Source organism: Lolium rigidum, chromosome 7 (assembly GCF_022539505.1).
Source record: "Lolium rigidum isolate FL_2022 chromosome 7, APGP_CSIRO_Lrig_0.1, whole genome shotgun sequence".
Classification (NCBI taxonomy): Eukaryota; Viridiplantae; Streptophyta; class Magnoliopsida; order Poales; family Poaceae; genus Lolium; species Lolium rigidum.
The window spans coordinates 184,018,134-184,034,731 of NC_061514.1; the positions used below are offsets into that span (position 1 = coordinate 184,018,134).

Sequence of the window (16,598 nt, forward strand, 5' to 3'; positions counted from 1 at the left end):
ATCACCGGGGTAGGCGCCCGCGCAGCCACATCTTCGACGAGCCATGATGTTTGAGGTGCTTTGGCCTTCTCCCCATGGACCAGCTATGTTTAATCTACCTTCTACGACCAAGTGTTTGGAGCTCGACATCAATTGTGGTATCCGGATAATTGGTGTCCAGTATGTGTTTGTGATATTGCCTATGCCGGTGAGCTTACTCAGCCTGGCATGACAACCACGACCGGACACATAGTCAAGTACCTCGCTGGCAAGGCCAAGGCGTACGTGAATGAGTCACACCGACGCTTCTGCGGCGCACATCATGGTGTTCAGCCACTTCAGGCCAGGGGACCTTGAACAATGGTATATCTGTGCTGAGAGGACACTGCACCAAGGTGAGCCATTCGAGGAGTATACAATTCCTTGATTATTGGTGGTAGTGCTCCAAATTTCTACATGCGGTACTTTATACGGTAATCTTACCTTGCTGTGATGGCTAGTTGAATGCTTCAGAAAGTACCTTCTCACATCCTGACGATGCCTATACAGTCAGGTTTCATCTAGATAGCTATACCCATCAAGATATATTTATTTTGCAGTTACAGATACCACAAAATGATCGTACTAGGCTGGAGTATATAATTGATTCTATTTATGCGCAAGATTGTGCTTGTGTGTTTTAGCTCTGTAGGCATGCACTGGATTTTAAATTTAATAGAAATTCATCACCCCTTATATTTATTTTCTCAATACAATTTTTAGCCTATGCTTCCTTTACTACAGTTAATGGAAAAAGCGAAGTTGTCTGTGCACCAAGAGGCTCAGCAGATTGAGTGTTACATTTTCTGCTGTAGATGCAGTGCGAGTGGTAAGCACAGATGATCCTTTAGCTTCCCTTGCCTTCTTTCATTGCACTTCTATATTTTGTATGCCTTGCATATTTTAAAGATAATTTGTGTTTCCCTTTTCTTACTCTGAATATAGTGGTAAGTGGATCTATAATAGAATTGTTGTTGTGCCCACGTGTAACAATCTTCCATCTATGCTCTACCATATGTATTCGTTTCATGTTTTTTTGGTTATCTAGAAATAGTCTAATTCAGTATGGTCAGGCAATGATTTTATCTTTAAAGATCTATCTCCGACAATTATGTTTCAGTACCCCTGTCTTCCAATTGGTGAGGTGTGCCAATGATTACATTGCTAGGTGAATTTTGTGTGAAATCACACGCAGTAGTTGCTGCACTATGTTTATACACTATTTATGTGCTTGCTATACTCTAGTTTGTGAAGTGCACTTCGTCAGGTCATTGAGCATGCTGCCAAGTCATACCGGGCTGATGATAACAATTCCACATCACCCAAGTTATTTTTCCAAGCTGCCAATTGGTATATGGCTGCATCATATTATTTATATATGGGATAACCTCCTATTTTCCGTAGGAAGTAAAGCAAGGCATCAAAATCGACGTAAAGCACATGCAACCTTTGATAAAATTCCATTTAGCTACTATTAATAATAACTTATGACTAATCTCCTTTGCCATCTGCACATATGTAAGAGTACCCATATTTCCCTCATGGTCATTTTTGCAATATAATGACAAGTGATAGACCTTATTTTGTGAAGGCTATTCATAATAATTAAGTAGAATATTAAAGTTGTAAGCCCAATAGAAAAGTTACTTTTAAAGGTTTAATTTAGCAGCTTTTGCAATGTATGCCATGTTTTATGCTTTCTTCTACTTACCTCTTCGCATTTGTAATATGATACTTGGAAAATGAAGATATCTTATAAGTTAGTTTCTTACATATATGGGCAAACCACTTATTTAGTTGCTTGGTTTTTTCACATATATGGGCAAACCACTTATTTTGAGAGTTTTTGTAGTTGTACGTACATATATTGGGACATCTGCTTATGTTGTAGGCCTGCTTAATTAACGATTTATTCCAACAGATCAGTATGTGCCCTAAGCCACCGTGATGATTTCTAACGAGTATCCAAAATCTGGCAGAGGCATTTTCATTATTCAATTTGGCATTGGACTACATTCAAAAAACAATCTGTCTTTGTTAGTACTGCACTTGAAGGAGTATGAACTCTACGAGAATGCATGTGTTTTCACTTATAACTATTGAACAACATTTGGGTGTAGTATTTGAACTCTGTGAGCATGCATGAGTATAATTAACAAATTGCATATGTTTTGCTGGATTAGTTGAGTACTCTCATATCCTCTCCATGTTTTCTGGTTTGGCAATGAAGTGATCCTTTATTTTGCTAGAGCACTTGAAGGTCAGCTCTGACCTGGTCGATGGAGGCTGCTGGCCCTAACGGTGTTGCGGCATGGGCATGTCGTAGCCTCGTACGGTCTTCGAACTGGACGAAATCCGGCATACTGACTTGCAGGTCCTTCATCCAGTACCACGCACATATTGAAATCCGGCCCGGGCCATATCATAACACACTCCCATAAATTTTAGAAGTTTGCCATATATATCAGTATCTGGTTCCAAACACTAAACTTACTTTTAGAAGTTTGCTGCTCATCACTTTCTCGTGTTCCCATGTAGAATGTTGAATTAGCTCTTATTCTGTACTCCATCCGTTCCCTATTATTTGACTCTGATTTATTACAACTTTTTACTAAATCAGAGTCAATTAATAGGAAACAAAGGGAGTACTTGCTTGCTTATATCACACCCTTTTCATGCTACCCCTACAAAAAGATTGGCAATTGAAATTCTTTGGACAGTTAATCAACAGTTGACAAAAAAACATTCAACTCGTCGTCGACGATGTCCAGTCTTATTCACTTGCATTTCTTTTCACATTTAATGACATTACACTTTCCTTTGAATCTTTTACTAGTTCATTGCTCTCTGATATGCTTATATTTTGATTAGTTTTTATTTAACCTTTTGTTGCGTAGAATAAGATTGTACAGGGATCTGTTGATGTCGAACTATTCTTAGAGGCTGCACTTGGTTTATATTATGGAAAAGTAAACAAACCTGACAGGCTAAAGGTGATCATTGTATTGCTTACTGCTTAGGGACATGTTACAGCTTACACAATCAAACATGAATTGGATTTATTGTGTTCTCGGCTACCTAGACTTACCTCAAATTCCGAACATACATTCTGTAGGCTCTTTTACTTCTTGCACGCTCCATTGAGGCAGATCCAAGCACAGTTATCCTGTGGGTGTTTTATCTTCATATTTACTATCAAAAGGGTGAAGGACTTGGAACATTTTCAGTGAACTGCAGGAGGGTGGGCGGAGGGCGCGCTCACCGGTGCTCTGGCATCCTGCTCAACGAGGAAGAGGGCTTGGCGTCGGGGACGGGAACCTGACTGCGGCGTCGGATGCATGGCGCAGCTTCCTCTCGCCCCAGCTCTTCTCGTGGATCCCCATTCCCTCTGCCCGCGCCCCTGCGCCGCCACACCCGCCGGGGCTGCTCCGGATCCTCCTTCCCAGCGGATTCCCTCGCCAACGCTGCATCCACCCGCCTCTATTTGGGCTGGGACCTCCTAGCCTGTCGATTCCCTCGTTGGGCACGCTCGTGGTCGCCCTCTTCTTCGTCACGCGCGGCTCGGAGTCGCCATCCACCGCAGGGCGCGCTCTCCTCTCGGCGTCATCCTCCGTGGAGACGCAGGCCGGGCTCAGCCTCCGCCCGCCGACGCCACCCACTTAGCTGGTGAGACCTCTGATCCCCTCATCTTCAGATAGTGGCTCTCATATGAATGTCGTTTCCATGCTTTGATGCCTAATAATAAGTTACAGCTGATGGATCGGCTAGATATGTCTGTTCTAACCTATGAAGGCTTCAGGTGGTTCAGTAATGCTGAAAAAGGATGGTATGTTGCTTCTTTTTTGTTTTCAGCTGTTTGGAATAATACATCTACCACATATTTGCAAACCGGGGATTTAAAAGATATAGAGTTTGTACCATGTTATTTTGCACAATGAATACTAAATTGGGTGTTCCCGTTCTTTTCCACCTATGTATGAATGCTTGGTTTTTTCACATGTGTTATGTTGAAATTGCAGTGTCATTGATAAGATTGGAGGCAAGGTATAAATGATGCTTCATTGCTTAAAGTCTACTACTATATACTTTTTTCCTGTAGAACCCAGTTTTCTGTAATGCACGACCTACTTTTAAGCCACTTTAAGCATGTTTAATGTCTTCCATTTATACCACCCCATTGGTGAGAACCAACGAGCATGTTTAAGCAAATCCCCCTAATTCTTATTCATGTGCTCAGTTATGTTATAAGTTAAAATACAGTGAAAAGATAAAGGCAACTTGTTATAAGTTTGTGTATCATAGTTGCTTCACTTGTGCATACAAAACCTTAGACTTGCTTTAATTGTAAATTGAACATTACAGATCAGTCTGCATGAAACACTGCATGAAACATACAAAACATTCTGCATGAAACACTGGAACTCCAGAAAGCTTTTGACCTACTGAATTTGTAAATGCGAATGTTAGACGCTTTTCTTTACGTTATTGCTGCAATTGGATTTTATTTTCGCAATCGGTAATATATCTACTTCCCTGATATAAAACATACCTACTTTTGTCATGTTTGCTCTGTTTATTCTAGATCTGATGGAAGTGTGCTGACATTGGAGGAACAAGCATCGTCGAAACAAGTGAGGAAGACAAGATGGAAGCCAGTTAGATGAACCCTGTTATATGAACCTTGTTGTATATTTTATCTAATGGTTTCAAACCTTGTTGTTCATGATGTGGAGATGAACCCTGTTGGTCATATAAGTTAGATGCCTAGATTGTGAACCCTTGAATGTTTCAAGATGTTGTTTTCAGACCAAGATTGGTTGAAAATATTGGTTTTAAACATTACTTGACTTCTTGAGTATGATGTATGCTTCATTGCTAGATTGCTTGAATGTTTGAAGGCAGTATAGCAACTATAAAAATGCCCAAGAAATAATCAGCGGTACCAGAATTAAAAGCCTGAAAAAGTAATCGGAGGCATCCTCTAAAAGTGCCATCAAAAAGTTTGGATGGCATTTCTGGAAAAGTGCCGGCAAAGAGATTTCATGGCATCTTCGTAAAAGTGCCAGCAAAAAGATTCCGCGGCATCTCCAAAAAGTGCCGGCAAAAACCTTCAATGGCACAGACCAAAAGTGCCAGCAAAACTCTTAACAGGCACAAACTAAACTGCCTGAAATAGCTATTACTAGCATCCGTCCTTGTGCCTTGACATACATACGGCGGCATTTCTCGAAAAGTGTCGTCAAAGACCTACCTCGACTGGAATAAATGCAGCACTTTTTTTTATGCCTTGAAAAAACTTTGCCGGCACTTTTGGTACCTTTGCTGGCACTTTTTTTTGCCGGCAATGTGGGTACCTGATGTAGTGAGAGGTGGTGGTGGTGGTGGCGTAGGCGAGGGCGATGATGAACTGCAAGATGCTCGTCTGGTGGTTCGCTGATGTCACCATTCCTCGCCGCTTGTGCCAGTCGAGTGCGGCCGGCGTTGGGGTCGGTGACCTGGTAGTGCTAGGTTTAGAGGCTTAGCAGGCCTGTTGATTGCCCGGGCCGGGTTGAGCCCAGTATTTTCTGAGCCAGAACCGCAAGGTGGAACCGAATGGACATCAGTTGGAATATTTTCTTCAGCTCCATGACTATCTCAGATCTCCTCATCATGTTCTAGAAGTTAATCGTATGCTGTGCAGACAAGGACATGATTATCTTGTTCGTCCAGGATGTCCTTCAAGTTTAGACATGTACAATAGTGATGAGTCAGCTGTCTGTAAGAGATAGTTATAGGTGATTTTGGTGATGTGGAGGAAAGAGAATAAGGAGAGAGAAGGAGGTTGTCTATAAAGTAAGTTTCAGACGGGCAGCCCTATTTAGCGGTTGACCGCCCGTTAGCACCTTAGCGGTCGATTTCCGACCGGATAAACTTCCGCTTTTGTTCGATGCTTCATTTCCGTTTCTGGCTGTGTACACTCCGCGCTGGCAAAAATACCTCTGCGCCTCGCGGGAATCGAACCCGCACCCTAGCGCTCTCACGACCAGGTTCTGACCAGCTGAGCTACAGCTGTCTCACGGCACATAAGGAGACGATTACTTAAACGTGTTTAAGAATAGGATTTCATCCCACGACTTCGTGACCCTAGTGAAAGCTGACCAGCTGACCAACCCAAAACATTTCGTACTGTAATAGGATCGGCAACAATTTTATACTGTAATCAACAACATGATAGAAGTAATCATGAACTTAAAGCTAAAAAAAAACTAGCACATGAAGCGAATATTAAATGCAGACCACGCATGCAAACAAGGCGTGGATGACGTGTTCTATCCTCTCTGATAATCGCGATAAAAAAAACCCGAGCGGAAGATATCAGCAAGATTCTCTCGTCTTTTAAAATTCAAAACATTTTATCTTTCAAATAATAATTTCGATTTAAGATTCGTTTTCATCATTAAATTAGTTTCGACGAGATCTTCAAAAGTAACACTCATGTCGATATATTCCGACAACTTTTTTTTGGCCTACAAGTTGTCAACCCTCTATCCGTTATTTAGCAACGGTAAATGTAAAAAGTTATGGATCCCAAAAATTAATTTTATCTGGAATATTTTGATGAAATTTTTTAACTCAAAATTATGAACCCTACTGCTCATTTTTTATCAACGTTGAATCCGAAAAGTTACCTACCCTAAATAATAATTTCATTTTGAATATTTTAAAAAATTTTAACTCACAATTTATCAGCCCCTCTGACCATTATTTATCAACGGAAAATGTGAAAATTTATCGCCAGAAAAGCTAATTTTATTTAGAATATTTTTGAGAATATTATTAGCTCACAATTTCTCAACCCCTCTGTTCGCAATTTAGCAATGATAAATGTGAAGAGTTATCAACCTGAAAAATTAATTTTATTTATAATAATTTCGAAACATTTTAGCTCACAATTTATCAACCCCTCCATCCGTTATTTATCAATGGTAAATGTAAAAAGTTATCGACCCGAAAAGCTAATTTTATTTAGAATATTTTAGTGACATTTTTGGCTCATAATTTATCAAACCCTCCGCCGGTTATTTATCAACGGTAAATAAGAAAAATTATCGACCCGGAAAGCTAATTTTATTAAAAATGTTTTTGGAATATTTTTAGCTCTCAAATTTATCAATCCCTCTACTCGTTGTTTATCAGCGGTAAATGTGAAAAATTATCAACCCGTAAAGCTAATTTCATTTAGAATATTTTGGAAATATTTTTAGCTCACAATTTATCAGCCCATGTGCCCATTATTTATCAATGGTAAATGTGAAAAGTTATCGATCCAAAAAGCTAACTTTATTTAGTATATTCTTGGAAACATTATTAGCTTACAATTTATCAACCCTATGTTCGTTATTTAGTAATGGTAAATGTGAAGAGTTATCGACGCGAAAAGTTAATTTTATTTAGAATATTTATAAGCATTTTAGCTCACAATTTATCAACCCATCCGCCTGTTATTTATCAATGGTAAAATGTGAAAAGTTACCGACCCAAAAGGCACATTTTATTTAGAATATTTTTGGGACATTTTTTTGCGTAGAATTTATGAAACCTCTACCAGTTATTTATCGGCAGTAAATATGAAAATTTATCGACCCGAGAAAGCTAATTTTATTTGAAAAGTTAACAACCTTAATAAAAAATGGTACTTAATTTGAGTGGACAGTAGTAATTTATTTAAGTTGCAAGTGGCAGTTTAGTTGAGTTGCAAGTGGTTTTCCCCACCCGTTATTTCCCCCATAAAACCCACTGGCCCAAAAAAGGGAATAAAAAGATAATATAGTCTAAATAATATGTATTTTGATACAAATAATACACACAAGCAAAATATACAATTATTATAAAAGGGAATTGTAGAAAGGGAATTGTAAAAGAAAACCTAGTAAAAAGCACTAAATAACTCAAAATAACTATATAAAGGGAATTGTAAAAAGGAAATAGAAAAAAATGAGCCCAAAGTTTTGATACAAAAAATAAACAGAAAAAGGAAGAAAAGAAAGTAGAAAATAATAAAGATAATTAATAAAAGGGAATTGTACGGAGTTGCATATTTCTGTTGCAGAAAAAATAGGAGAGTGAATTAATCTATTCCGTGCACGGTTCAGTACGTGAGCATGCGTCCAAACTTTGAAAAAGCAGCAATAGCAGGGGCATCCATTAGCTCTGGCAGCGCGCATGCTGGCGATCAGCTCTTGCAGGGGCATCCACCGACTAGCATGAAACGACAAAAAATCAGAAAGCTTCGTCAAGCCTCGCGGCAGCGCTTCGCGCGGAAAGATTCGACCGCGGGCGCGGTCGACTGCGAGGGAGGGAATTCCGTTTCAGACAGTCTCTAGGCTTTTTGCAGACAACTTACATACACCATTTTTATTGTTATATGAAGAGTGTCTATAATTTATACTCACATATAGCTATGGTTAAAAATAGACAAGACAAGCAATGCACGATCCGCTGTCAGTTGCCACCATATCTCACTTAACTGATGACGGCGGCCATGTCGTGCAGGTGGCATAGCCCCAGCACCCGACAGGAACACCAAGACTTGAGGCCTTGAGGGTTCCCAGAAGTTCTGGCGCCGAGAATGCAAGGCTGAGGGCTCAACACCGTCGTAAGAGCATCTCTAGTAGAGTCCGGAAAAGTGGAATTCACTCTCCCGAAAACCTTAGTTTGTTCGATTTTAGCAGAACAGAAATCGTAAAATAGGAACTGAAAACACAAAATTAAAATTCTACGGGAGAATTCATCGATGAACACATATAGATGATAGTTTTTGCTCCGATTGAGCACCAAACTTTACATAATACGAACTAATAACCTAAATTAACTACTATCCGTAGCAGCGCGAGCTAATTTTGCCAAAAATTCGGCCCTGGCGGCCTCTACGCGCGGCGGCGGAGGTGGTGGCAGTGGCAGGCGAGGTGGCGGACGCGTGGAGCTCCAACTCCGTGTCGAGCTCGACGATCTCCAGCTTCACGCGGCGGACGCGTTCTTCTCGGCGCGCCGCCTCGTATTCCCGAACTTGCCGGACGGCGTCGGCCTCCTCGCGGCGCCAGCGTGCTCGGGCCTCCGTATCGAACATGGCCGCCACCTGAGCGACGACCGCCGCCTCCTCCTCATCGTCGTGGACATAGTCCCCGGCGGACAGGAGCGTCCTCGCCGGCTGCGCGACGACCGCCTCCTCCTCCTCCTCGGACGAAGGGGGCAGCGCGAACTGCCGGTGGAGGACCCCTCGCCTCCGAGCGCGTACCTTGCAAGCTTCCCCAGGGGCGTGAGCCCCCAGCTGGTCCACCGACGGGCGCTGCAATTGTGCGCGCCCTCCGAGCGGACCCATTTCCGCCGCTCCTCCTCCATGCGGAATACGAGTGGGCGCGAAGGCGAGTCCCCGCCGCAACTTCCTCCTCCCCTAGCGGAGCTTCCGCGGCTAGCCATGCGGAGCTCGCGATGCGGCGCTGCGGAGATGAGAATTGCTCCTCGGAGCTGGCGGAGCGAGGCGGCGGAACGGCGGAGGGGAGTAGGGTTTGCGAACCGAACTTCCCTCCACGACCCTTTTAATACGGGGCGTGCGGGGAGTTTCTCGGGCCCCCAAACTTCTTTTACGGGCCGGCCCACCTATTCGGGCTCCGTTCTGCGCCACATTCTGCCCGAACCCGTAAATCCGCCGGAAAAATTCAGTTTCGGCAGGATTTACGGGCTCTGTTAGAGATGTTCTAAGTTAGCACAACACTCACTTCTGTTAGAGTCCCCGATGATGTTGGTACAGTATTATTTTCTGATCCAATAAGCAATTATGGCTGGCAAATATACATGTACCAGCTTGCCGGTGTTATTGCCGTCGAGGTCACCGACCAACCGAAAGAAAAACAAGTCTGCTGAGGCAACCGCTCAAACATGCTCAAACCGAAAAGAAAAAAGACGATACAACCCCGCAAAGAAGGGCTAATCAACGACTGGACTGCGAAGATATGCGGCGCCAACGCCAGAAGGTCCTCCACCATGCCGTCCAGCTGCCCTCTATCCCGCATCCTACTGAGCGGGTACCACTACTGCAAAAACGTTAAGAATTTGAAGACAGAGTCAGATGCCCACCGCAAGGAGATGCGCTCGATGACCATCTTATTGTGAATCGTCCAAAGAGCCTAGGACATTGCGGCAAGCACCAACCAGAAGAGGCACCTCCTCTTACCAGACTGATTTGCCCGAGTTGTCTGGGACTCACTGAGGTCAAGGGTCATCCACAACGCCTCACCAACGAAGCTCCAGAAGAACTGTGCCACAGGACAGGTGAACATAATGTGGGTCGTATCTTCCGGAATAGCATGGGCACAGGCCATTGCCCGGCCCTTGCCGTTTAACGACCTCCACTCGAGGGGAGGCGGTTCCGAAGCAGCTGCTCGTGGTGTTGTTTTTTCTTTCGGTGACTCTGGATCTTGTATGGTTGTGTTGCTTTATTTATAAAGCAGAGCGAAAGCCTGTATCAAGGTCACCGACCAACCATATATCTCATTCGTGGCAGGATGTTGAGTTCATGGGAACAGCAATACCAGTTCATTAGCAAACGAGTTTGATGTTGTATCAGTATATCAACTTGATGTGATGATTAGATTAATAACCTTTATTATTATCCAAGAAGAAACATAGGTTCATAACCAATTACCAATTCAAGCATCTCATCAGTCATCACAGTATCTAGTTTATTGTTTTCCGTGACTGTATGTATTCCAGGATTCTTCAACTTCGCCCAGAGGAAGACGCTTGCTAGATGGTAGCTGGATCCTGAAGCACTGATTGTGGCAAAATAAAATGCAGGCAAAACAAGATGCAGGCAAGAAACTTCTAGTTCTAGCATTATGACAGAACGTCAAATGATCGTGGAAAGATAAAACATAAGAAAGACGCCATAGTGAAACAGAAATCTTTGTTGATATAGAAGTCCTCGATGCTGACGATCCACGCTGTACTACAGTATAGCAAATAACGTGACACCAGATTTTATTAAGCCACCGCATCAAAAGATGGGAACAGGTTACAGAAACATCTTGTTTTCAATTTTCAGATATATATCCTGGTTATTTCAAAACGGCCATTTGCAAGTTGAACTCTGGCAAAAACTGGACTCAGTAACTTGGAGGCAAGTATAACACCAAATCCTCAAAGTTGTGCCACACGAATAGCATCGTGGATGTCTAGCATAAAGGCAACAGCCAGAGGAAATAGCATCTTCGCACTCCTACTGAATGTTGAAAGAGCATAAACTAAACTAGAATTCTTATGCAACAGTATACTTCAAAGAAGGGCAAACATAAATATTACACCATGCAAACAACTCGTACGTTTCGTCACTAGGTGCGTCTCCCTGCTTTCTTCAGTTGAGTTCATCGGCAGGAGTCAACCCCCCACCACCACCTATTCCCAAAGGAAGTTCGGCGCAGCAACTTTTACAGTGTCCCATCGCCCTCTCCTGCCCCAACAACTTGTTTACCTGTAGTTATCAAGTGATACATGGAGTAAACAAACACTCTAGATTTCGAAACAGGCAGTAACACTTCAAGAAATCATGCCTTGCTAAACCTCTAGAATGAAGCTTATGAGGAGTAACTACAACATAGGGAACTTACACACACAAATAAGATGGCGATCAGAGAACTAGCCAATGATTTTCTCGACATAATGAAAAAGAAATGCTACAGAAAAAATTAAGTTCCTTTTTCTTTCCTTGATAATAGCGAAGCAAGAGGTCCGCTTTTGGGAGACAGTTTAACGTTCTTAATAAAACAATACATATGGTAATAAAGAGACAATCAGTTGAATTGCTGGCTTTTTTACATGAAAGTTACAAGGAAAATTTACTGTTAACTCTATTAAGATTTTTATTGTTTAGCATCAAATCCCCGCAAAGTAACCAGGAAAACCTCAACAACATGAACAGTACAAAGATAAGTTTCCATTTTCTTGGGATTTTGTCTGGCTAGTACCAGTTGGCTACTCGACTACCAAGGATTTGGGAGGAAGTTAAAATTTTAGATATGAAAATGTGGGAAAATAATGATTAGTTATACCCATCTATTATATACTGTAATAAAAGAAGTGGTTAACCAGGACAAAAAAATGCTAGAAAAAATTCTCTCAAAAAGGCAAAACATCTTTATAACTGGACCTATATCCAATCGATGAAGCATAGCCATTTCATCTTTATAACTGGACATATATCCAATGACTGTGGACCTACATAATATCTTCCTTTTCTATCCCTCCTAAATCTCATATATTATTTGTTAGTCATAACCAGGTACACATCTAAAATGTAATTTTTGCTACATGTATATGCCATGTAGGTGAGTATGTGGTGATGTATGGTTGTCCGAAAAGTTTGCGGTTGGTGAACTTCACCAAAGAGAGACTAATTAGGATGGAGTAGAAGAACTAGAAAGTAAATAAGCATCCACTCGGATGCATATATAACTAGCACATACAGAGACATCTGAACAAGCATGCTAAGTGCTGCATTATCTAAATAAAAAAATTATATTTGCATCATTTTGATGCAGAGGCCGGGGGTTCAACCTCCATTTCGGAAAAAAGTGCTGCATAGCCTGAAGTGCAAGGACAATTTTGCAATCCACATTGAACATCAAGGTCTCAAGTCACGACTAGGAGGTGGAATCGATGAACAGATCAAGCAGAAAGTGACATGATAGAAAAGAAATGCTAAAAAATCTCATAATAACCAAAAAAAAATGAACATAACCAGTACAGCCTCATAATTGCAGATAAAAGCATGCAACCACTAATCCAGTAAATATTAACAAATGGCATCCGATCAATCTTGCTATTTGTAACTATTATCATCTGACCATCGATCCAGTCGACCTCTATTACTTTATTATATAACATAAACCATGTCAAACAACATACTTTATCCAATCTACACAATATAGCATGTATGTATTGTCTAAGGAAAGCCTCGAAGTTAGCACAAAAAAATGATTTCATTATATCTATCTGTTTGACCTTTGAACTATATCAGAAACACCAAAGAAGGTCCAAATCTCGTTACATATATCTCACGCTAAGTTTGTGTGTCGATCCCATCTTAGAGCTAGCAATCTAAACTTCAGTTGGGCCTACCATTTTGAAACAATGTACAAAAATAATATCATGTTCAAAACAATATTCTACCTTAATACATATGTACAACGGACATTGTTACGATCCAAACATATTGGTTTAATATGTTGTTATGAAGCCTGGACTTTAATTTTTTGTCCTTATAAATCCTTGCCGGCGTAACCAACTTGTCAAACCGCTGAATCAGTACAATGACCGATCGTCCAGGTCACATAAGGGCATGTGCAATGGTTGATAAAACCATCTTATCTTAATTCTGCCACGTACTCTAGATATAACACTAAAACATGATGTACAATGGATTATTTTTTAATCTTATCTTTAGTAACGAGACATTCTAAATATGTGCTGAGAGAGATTGTGCTAAGAGATGATCTCTTAGCTAAGAGAAGACAAAGTCTTTTTTCATCTTTCTCTTTCCTCCACCTTAGCGCTTATCCTACGTGGCTGTGCTAAGATATCATCATTATACATGCCCTAACGATCTAATACCATGGAAACGACAGGTCGTCTCATGTAACTAAGTTAAAAACTAACAATTGGTCTGGTGGGATCGATTGTTTCGTATATTGATGCAATCGCATACAAAACAACAGAGAAGATTGTTTGCATGGTGTTATATGTGGAAATAATGCATGCTTAGGTAAATTTTAAAAAAATATGAAAATTTGTCTCATGCAAGTATACTATTAGTTCAATTAGTTTTGTTTACTAATCCAGTTAACATGCAAACGACAAATCTGATTGTTGATGCAATGTTATTTCAACGATACATACTTACATAAATCCATCCAGTGCTACTCTATGCTAGATTAATTGTGTACTGATCTAACAACACCTATAAACTATACATGATCATTGGTGCAGTATTATTGATACAATACAAACAAAAGTAAACTAAGAACAGAAAAGAATGTTTTCCTCGCAATTTACGTGGGGGTGCCGCGCTAGTTATACAAAGACATATACAGTGACTCCACAGATTTAAACTTGCACAACATTTCTATTTCCCATAACACATTGCCATCCTTATCAATGAGCTGAACTCCATCACGTTGCCCTTCAACTTTCATTTTCATTTCATAGGCCTGGGACAAATCTCCTCCCACAGTACCCTCCTAAATGTAAGCATTTGAACTAGAATTAAATTCTATTTTACAGTAAAAGATTAAATAGGAACATGGCCTTTGTTCAATTGAAAAGACTATGTTTGGCAGTCAACTAGTACGTGAAAAAAAATCTTTGCACTGCCAACAACTAATTCCGGCCTTTGCACTAACATGAAAAAGAAAACAGCATTAGCAGTGACCTATCTATCCAAATGGGTATCTGAGGAGGTAAAAAGCATCGACTTTGTCATTTGTACTAATGGACTACCTCACTGCTTATGTATTGCTTGCTTCTCAGTTTCTCACTACAGGAGCCATCCACAAGATCGAGCAACTACCTCAACTTGCACTAACTGCACAAAATGGCTGCTGCCAGGAAACACTTAGCACTAACATCAATAAGCAAACCACATTGGCATTTATAGGAGAACGGAGGGCAGAGAAAATATACTGTAAACGTTTAAATTTCACTTTGTATGTATGTCTTGAACAGTCCAAAACGATGTTAAAATTCACTGAAATTACACATTTAGTAAGTACTTGTTGAGAAATAAAATCGTCATGTCAAAATTTGTGACTATCAGAGTATCAGCCTACCACAGATACCATGAATACACTATCTCATAGTTCTAGCACAGTTAACCGAAATATTTGTGGAAGTCACAACTAAAGGTAATGCACAAAACCTGGAATGTAGAAGCTGCTGAACGGAATCAAAACTTCATGGGTCTTCCAATTCTCATACACCTTCCTCGCTCGCTCTGACTCGAGGTCAACTGCAAAGACGCCAGCAACTGTATTCAGGAAAACGACATTTGCTTCTTCGGCAAAGCCGATCACACCTGCGGTTCGCGAGGCTGAGAGAGCGTCAACTGGGAGGATATTCTGCAATTCCATGGCCCTGCTCTCTACCCATGATGCGACACCGTTGCCATTCGCGTCCCTCGACCACAGATAGAGACAGGTCTCCTTGACTCCGGCACCACCCAGCCGGCCCTCCTTCGTCGGCATGAGGATAACTCTCCACTTGCAGGTCGCTATTTCCTCAGGTAGGTTCATCACCGACAGGCCCCGCCCGGCCAAGTCATACTCCAGTGTGCGTCTATACGAGGAGAGGAAGAACATCGAATTCCCCACAAGGACGCTGTGCTTCTCATTGACGGGCTCGTAGGGGACTGCCAACAGATTACCCCACAGGCCGGTCTCCGACGAATACGCGCACACAAACGTCAAGAACACATTGTGAAGGATGAAGACGAAGACCACGCGGAAGGCCCCCCGGCGACAATCGCGGTGGTCGCACCCGTCCACTGCGCAGACCACGGCCGCATTCATGAGCTGGCTATTGGGCGCCCAGGGCACTGGCACGACCCGCTGGTCGCCCGTGATCGGATCCCAGATGAGGAAGTCCTGGCCCTCCCTGGTCACCTCGGAGCAGAAGAGGGCGCGGCCGTGGCGGTAGTCCAGGGCGTACCATTGGCGGCTGTCGGGAATGAGGAGGGAAAAGGCGGAGGGGGTGGTTGGACGAACAGGGTAGTGCAGACGGAGTCCAACCACCGGGAGGAGCGTTTCTCGTAAACGGTGTGGAAGAAGCCAAGCACCGGGGGTGTCCGGTGGAGCTTGTAGAGGCGGCGGAGGAAGTTGGGGTGGCAGGGGAGGCGGCACCAAGCCTTGCAGACGAGGGAGGAGCGGACGAAGTGCGAAGGCTCGTCGGGCGGAAGGTGGAGGAGGATCTCCTCGGCAAGCTCGTCCGGAAGCGCTGGCGGCGGCGGCGCCATGCTCCTCGAGTTCGCTTGGTTTGGGCGCAGCGACAGAAACACATTCGTGATTTTCTTTCGGAAAATCAAAACTGATCATGAGTGCATATGCACCTGGTATGTATAAAACATATTTCAAAAAGTAAAAAAATTTAGGAAAAAAATTTAGCATGTAGAGGGACATGTTCTATGTGTACACATAAAGTTTCACGTCAAACCAACAATTTTTGTACCATGTGTAAAAAAGACAAATAATGCCTCGAGAAATAGACTATTTTAACACAAAAATTTGTCTTTTTAGTACAGGGCACAAAACATATCGGTTTTTGCTGAAACAACTTTGTGAACATGTAACATGTCAAGGTATACACGAGGCATTTTTGTTTTTATTTTTTTAACATTTGAAAATATGTTTAATATGCATTTCAAATAAAGGGTGCATATGCACCCGGGTGCAGAAACACCCTGTCCATTTTCTTTCCCTTTTTCTTTTGACAGAGACCCTTGTATTGCCTATCAGCAAATAGAACATGTGCCGGTATCGCCGGCAATTGATTCAGAG

The 16,598-nt window shown here is 42.0% G+C and overlaps 1 long non-coding RNA gene across 1 annotated transcript; it reads left to right on the top strand.

Moving 5' to 3' along the window:
• The first annotated feature begins 239 nt into the window (after positions 1-239).
• On the top strand, positions 240-2,296 carry LOC124679212. The gene is made up of 3 exons (XR_006994857.1): positions 240-374; positions 763-847; positions 2,268-2,296. It is a non-coding gene; the product is annotated as an uncharacterized LOC124679212 (long non-coding RNA).
• The last annotated feature ends 14,302 nt before the right edge of the window (positions 2,297-16,598 follow it).